Below are 7,633 nucleotides of genomic sequence, written 5' to 3' on the forward strand. Positions count from 1 at the left end.
TATCCAAGGATCACTGTGACAGGAAGGAAATGACCAAACTGGGGCATGAGTCTTCTGGTCTTATGTTGACCTCATTTACAAAGGCAAGACAATCAGAAAGCTATCTTCCTTGTGTGTCAAGACACGAAAAAAAAAAAAAAAAAATCCAGGGCACCTGAGTGGCTCAGGCGATTAAGTGTCTGACTCTTGATTTTGGCTCAGGTCATGATCTCACGGTTCATGAATTTGAGCTCCCCATCGGGCTCTGTGCTGACAGTGTGGATCCTCCTTAAAATCCCCTCTCCCCCACTTTCTCTGTCCCTACCCCACTCTTGCATACTCTTTCTCTCTCAGAATAAATATTTTTTTTTAAAAAATACTCTAAAAAAAAAAAAGAAAGAAAAGAAAAAAAATCTACACAGTGATATCGGATTTGCCTTTCTCCTTCTGAATTACTCCTAGACCAGAGTCCATCTAAAAGGATAAGGAAATTTTAAAAGATTCTGATATTTCTGGTTGTTGGTTGTGGAGATGAGGAGTCTGAAGAAGGAAAATAGACATTCGTGGAGGTTTCAGAGAATAGAATATTCAGGAGGTTCACTTCTGCTGCCTTTCCTTTTCCATGTAGACCCAATCAGAATAGTGAGGACATTAATACTACAAACAATCCCAAACCCCAGTGGCTTAAAACAGCAAACATTTATTTCTTGCTCATATTATAGATCCATTATGAATTGACTGTAGGATCTGCTCCGTGTTTTTGACATCTTCACTTTAGGAAGCATCCAGACTGATAGAAGGACTACTATCTGGAACCACATTATCCATAAATACATAATGCAAGCCACACATGTGTGCCATGTGTACAATTTTAAATTTTCTAATAGCCATATTTTAAACAGTAAAAAGAAACACCATGATTGCTTGATCATGGGTCAGTGAGAACTTGAAGCTCCTGTGCCAGAGACTAGGGAGCTGAGTGAAGCCATTTCCACCTCTCCCCGCCCACATGCGCCACACTGATCCATGCCAGTAGCTAAGCAGTGCCACCTAGTGGTCAGTGGAACTGCACCAAGCCCCACCCAGCTGCACCCTCCAAGCACATCCCCTAAAAAATCAGCACAAGTCTTTTCCCCTGCTGAGTGGATGGACTATAGAAGACTTCATAGTTTGAGTTCTAGGGGAAACTAGATGTAACTCCATTCAGGTTTCATTCTGTTTGCTCGTTCATTCATTATTTCAGTTTTTTTGCTTCTGTTTTTGTTTCAATTGTTTTTGTTGTTTTTTTTTCTTTCTTTTTCTTGGATACAGAAAGAGAAAAATGAATTTTTATTTTCATTTAATTAAAAATTTTAAGGGGCGCCTGGGTGGCTTGGTTGGTTAAGCATCCGCCTTCGGCTCAGGTCATGGTCTCGCGGTCTGTGAGTTCAAGCCCCGTGTCGGGCTGTGTGCTGACAGCTCAGAGCCTGGAGCCTGTTTCAGATTCTATGTCTCCCTCCCTCTCTGCCCCTCCCCTGTTCATGCTCTGTCTCTCTCTGTCTCAAAAATAAATAAACAGTAAAAAAAAAATTAAAAAAATTATTTTTACTTTATTTTTTAATTTTTTTAAATTTTCGATTCTATTTTATTACATAAATTTTTCTAATTTTTAAATTTTTTCTTACCTTTTTCCTTTCTTTTCTTTCCCTTTTTTCTCTATTCTATCAAGCTTCTTTCAACAAGCAGATGAAAACACATCTAGGATCTAGCTTCCTTTATTTGATTTTTGTCTTGTTTTTAATTATTTAATTTTAATTTTTTATTTTATTAATTTTTTCTTCCTCCAAAATGACAAAATGAAGGAATTCACTCCAAAAGAAAGAACAGGAAGAAATGACAGTCAGGATCTTAATCAACACAGATATAAGCAAGATCTCTGAAGTAGAATTGAGAACCATGATAATAAGAATAGTAGCTGGGTTGAAAAAAAGCATAGAATCACTTTTTGTGGAGACAAAAGAAGTAAAATCTAGTCAGGATGAAATTAAAAATGCTATCACTGAGATTCAATCTTGAATGGATGGCACAATGGCAAGGATGGACAAAGCAGAGCAGTGAATCAGTTTCCAGGCATAATCTACCACCAGCCTCCGGGCTACACAGATTCCATCAGATACAAGTCAAGGTCAGAATCTTCTTGAAGCCCTTTACAGTCTGATTGGGATAAAGGGTACTTCCCACATCACCCCCATGGAGCAGAAAGGAAAATTCCATTGCACTGCAACTGCTTTCCCCAAAGAAACAATCTCCCTGATATCCAACAGATCTCTTCAACTCTTTTAGATCTTCCAGATGGGAGAAGAGTAAACAGCAAAAGAACTGGCTGTTGGCCACACGCCTTTGCAACTTTTTTTCTATGCGTGCACCCAATGCTGTCAGTAGAGTTAGGTTTTAAAAGTTTTAAGTACATATACAAGTACACAAGTGTATAAAAATCACATACACCCATGGGGTGCCTGGGTGGCTCAGTTGGTTACACACCCAACTTTGGCTCAGGTCATGATCTCAGGGTTCATGAGTTTGGGCCCTGCATCAGGCTCTCTACTGTCAACATAGAGCCTGCTTCAGATCTTCTGTCCCCCTGTCTCTCTGCCCCTTCCCCTACTACCTCTCTCTCTCTCTTTCAAAAATAAATATTTAAAAAAGTCATATATGCACAGGCATATATATACATATACGTGTTAGAGAATAAAATCTTTATGAACCTCAAAACCAATATATCAGCAGGGCAGAGATATTTCCATTGTTGTATCTGACCATGGAGGTTTTCCTTTATACAAAGAAAAGCCTAGAGCCCAGTTTTGTGGTTGGCTGTGGCATGACAGGAAATGTTACTGCAGCTGACAGAGCATGGGTGGTGGGTGCAGTAAGCAGGGTGTTCCTGTGAAAATTAGATAGATAACCAAAAAGTGGTAAGAAACAAATATATCCTCAGTAACAGCAGAATGCTTAAGCAGACAGATTCAAATTCAGACCTGGATTTGAATCTTATTAGGCTACTAGCCCAGGGGTCTTGGGTAACTTAATCAAACTTTTTTCCTTTATTTGCAAAATGGGGATGAAACTGCCTTCCATCACTGCTGTATAAACGGTGTACAAAAGTGTACAAACACATTTTTTTATTTTTATTTTTTTTTAATTTTTTTTTTCAACGTTTATTTATTTTTGGGACAGAGAGAGACAGAGCATGAACGGGGGAGGAGCAGAGAGAGAGGGAGACACAGAATCGGAAACAGGCTCCAGGCTCTGAGCCATCAGCCCAGAGCCTGATGCGGGGCTCGAACTCACAGACCGCGAGATCGTGACCTGGCTGAAGTCGGACGCTTAACCGACTGCGCCACCCAGGTGCCCCACAAACACATTTTTTTAAAGAGGAAAAAAAATGTGTGGTATGTAGCAAAGTTCCTGACACTCATAGTCAGCACTAATTAAATTCCATCTCTTATTACGAAGAGGAAGTTTTAAGTGGGGGTTGAGCTTAAAACTCTGGGGCCAGCCAAACTGGGCTAGAACCCCCGCTCTGACAATTCTTAGCTATGTGACCTTGGACAAGTTACTTTACCTGTCTGTGCCACAATTTCTTCTTCCATTAAATGGGAATAATATAGGGGCACCTGGGTGGCTCAGTTGGTTAAGTGGCAACTCTTGATTTCAGCTCAGGTCATGATCTCATACTTCATGAGATCAAGCTCCACGTCGGGCCCTGCACTGACAGCTCAGAGCCTGTTTGGGATTTTCTCTCCCCCTCTTTCTCTGCCCCTCCCCCACTCATAGTCTCTATCTCTTTCTCAAAATAAATAAATAAGCTTTAAAGGAGAATAATATGATATAAATTTCCTAGGGTTGTTATGAACATTAACCAACTTCCTATTTGCAAAGTACTTAGAATGGTGGATGATAGCAGACAAGAAGTATTTGCTGTCATAGCTGCAGTGATCTTCCTAAGCTCAAGTCAGTGTATAAAGAGGCTCCTGACTGTGACTAACAATTATTACATTCACTAGCCAGCTGTTTATAGAGTACCTTTAAATACAGGCACTGAACTAGGTGTTAGGAGGACCTGAAAAAATTGTAAAACACAAACACTTTTCTGACCCCAAAGACCACAAACCCTAAAACAGGAAGGATGGTTAATGACTTCAACCAACATGGTCCATGACCATTGCTAAATGCCTGGTACAAATAGATGGGAGAGAAATTCAGAGGCATAAGTTCTACTAGGAAGTGGAAGGAAGTACGAAGAGAGAGGGAATAGCTAAAACATTATGTTGGATCTTTAAGGAAGAATAAGAATTATAGAACCAAAGAGATAGGGAACAGAACACACTAGGTCTTGGAAGTGTGTGAACAAGAGGAGGTTAGCCATGCAATGGTCTTCCCAAGGACCAGTGACAGGGAAGTATGTCTGGAATGAAAGGCAGACAAAGGAAAACTCTGTTAGGGAATAGGTGAGGGCGAATTTGTGAAGGACCTTCATGCTAAGTTAGTGCTTCAATGTCTAAATAGGCAGTGGGGGATTCAGATAGTTTATTGGTAGTTTTTAAATTTAATGTTGACAAAAATTACCCATATATTTTATTAAAAAAAAAAAGTAGAAGTTCAAACATATAGCCCCCTCTGCACATGAATCAGAATATGCTCTGCATATGAAATCAGAATCCCTGAAGCTGAGGCTCAGGCACATGTTCAGCAAGAGAATTCCATAGGCCATTGTGACAGAGACCAAAATTTGAAACCCACTACTAAAGAGCCCTTAAAACCTGGATGACGAGGACGCCTGGATGGTTCAGTCGGTTAAGTTCCGACTCTTGATTTTGACTCAGGTCATGATCTCACAGTTCATGGTTCAAGACCCGTGTCAGGCTCCATACTGACAGTGCAGAGCCTGCTTGGGATTCTCTCTATCTCCCTCTCTCTCTCTGCCCCTCTCTCACTCATGCTCCCTTTCTCTCTCTCTCTCTCTCTCTCAAAATTTTATTTTTTATTTATTTATTATTTTATTTATTTATTATTACTTAATTTTATTAAGTAAATAAAACCTGGATCACCATGAATAGCTTCAAGGGCAGAGGGCTCAGAAGAAAGGAAATTAGGATTTGTTGAGTGCTCACACATGCCAGGTGTCTTACAGCTATTTTTCATTTAGTCCCAAGAACAATCCTGAAAGAAGGACATCATTATTCTCATCTTCAGTCTTAAAAGGCCAATATTTATGTTGCAAATGCAGTAAGACATAGACTGGACATTCAAACACAAGCCCCAGGCTCCAGGACCACTGTGTTTCCCACAGTATCACATAAACCTCCCAATAAACACTCGTGCATTTTCCCCTTGATACTTAACACAGCTCAAATTAAGTCAAGTCAAGTAGCAAATGTGGTATCATAAACACTGCTCCCATCCTCATTGCTCTCCTCCAGTGGTGTCTAAATTTTATCTTCCCTGTGTCCTGAAACTGAGCCCAAACCACTGGGGCTATCATTTCAAGCAGAGTTTATTTTTTACAAAACAAGCTTCTCCTAACTTTCTTTCTCTTTCTCCCACCCTTTTCTCTCCAATGTCCCCTAATCCACGCTACAGAGTTTTGAAACTCTTCATTCAGAGTAGAACACAAAAATGGAACCTGAAATCTTAAATAATTCCATTTGTGGTTTTCTTTTACCCTAACGCTGATGTAAAATGGCAACAGGGGGGTATTGTGCACAGTAAACTTCACACAAAATCCAAAGGAAATGAGGTCTGTATTCTGTTTAGCTTTTTCTTTTGCTTTTCTTTTCTTTTCTTTTTTTTTTTCTGTTTAGCTTTTTCTAATGTCTACCACCAACACTGGGAAACTATTCATTATTTTAATCTAAACAAGTTCCTCATTCTGCTTTTGAAAGCTAGCCTCTGCTGGTAGAATTTTAGTCACTGTACATGTTTATGTGTCCATATGCATCTACAAAAGACACTTAACATCTTAAATTGGTACTGTATTGTCTACCTTCATGTAAAACTCTCACCTTACAATGCTTCTATTTTTTTCCCAAAAGGGCGTTTGATTTTTCAGATTGAATGCTTTATTTTACTGACCTGCTGTCAGTCACATGATGCAAGAAGATATTTCCTCTCTTTATATGCTTTCTTAATTCTAACACAATTGATTATTTTACAGTTTATTTTTCTCCCACTCTAAATTGGAATCCTGGGTAAATGCTGAGGAGCCTTTCTTTCCAACTTTAAATGTTCTCTAAATGGAATTGACAGTTGGTACATTCCTTCATCTACATCACTAAAGGAAATGTCTGTCAGTCTGGGGCTCAGACGCATGCAGATATTCCTATTACTATGCCTACAAGGACCTTAGCATGATTTCTTAACCAAACAGGTTCAGATGTAAATCTATGTCTATCCTCTAAATATCACTTTGGCAAGTGGCTCTTTCATTTCACCAGGAAGAATCACGCATGTTAGGAAGCCATAATGACACTTTGAATTCTCTACATACCACTGGATACAAATCTGCAGATTGTGTAATGGAAATCCAAGGAGTGACAGTCACCTAAACTGCAATGTGAATAGTGTCTTCTGGAGTTGAGTAGTGCACATCCCACTCAGCCATACAGAGCAGCCCTTCAATGGGAAACGTCTTTTCCCCTAATGAAAATAGACGTCCTTAATAGTTAATGGCCACTTAGAGACTCTTTTGCTTGCCTGACTATTATAATCAGGTCTTATAAATTAAAAATTAGTGATACTTACTCTTCATTTTCCCCATATTTGAATTATTTCCTGGAATAGACTTACTTTGGTTTTTTTTTTTTTAATTTTTTTACATTTTATTTATTTTTGAGAGACAGAGCACGAATGGGGGAGGGGCAGAGAGAGAAGGGTACACAGAATCTGAAGCAGGTTCCAGGCCCTGAGCAAGCTGTCAGCACAGAGAAAAAGGCAGCGCTCAAACCCACAGATGGTGAGATAAAGACCTGAGCTGAAGTCGGACGTTCGACTGAGCCACCCAGGTGCCCCAGATTTAATTTGTTTTTCAAAAAATGTTCTGGGTGCACCTGGGTGGCCCAGTCAGTTGAGCGTTTGACTTCGGCTCAGGTCATGATCTCACAGTTCGTGGGCTGGAGCCCCGCATCAAGCTCTGCACTGACAGCTCAGAGCTTAGAGCCTGCTTCAGGTTTTGTGTCTCCCTCTCTCACTGCCCCTCCTCACCTGTGCTCTCTCTCTCTCTCTCAAAAATAAATAACTAGGGGCGCCTGAGTGGCTCAGTCGGTTAAGCATCTGACTTCGGCTCAGGTCATGATCTCGCGGTCCGTGAGTTCAAGCCCTGCGTCAGGCTCTGTGCTGACAGCTCAGAGCCTGGAGCCTGCTTCAGATTCTGTGTGTCCCTCTCTCTCTGGCCCTCCCCCATTCATGCTCTGTCTCTGTCTTAAAAATAAATAAACGTTAAAAAAAATTTTTAAAAATAAATAAATAAATAAAATAAGATAAGATAAAATAAAATATGTTCTAAAGTCATTGAGATAACTTGAGAGATGAGAGATGGTATTATCCTCAGGAAGTGAAAGTGTGTTGTGTAAAAGAAGAGTCATCATGGGAAGCAAAACATCAGAACCATCACACCAAA

This window comes from Herpailurus yagouaroundi, unplaced genomic scaffold (assembly GCF_014898765.1).
Source record: "Herpailurus yagouaroundi ecotype Mexico unplaced genomic scaffold, PumYag 221, whole genome shotgun sequence".
Lineage (NCBI taxonomy): Eukaryota > Metazoa > Chordata > Mammalia > Carnivora > Felidae > Herpailurus > Herpailurus yagouaroundi.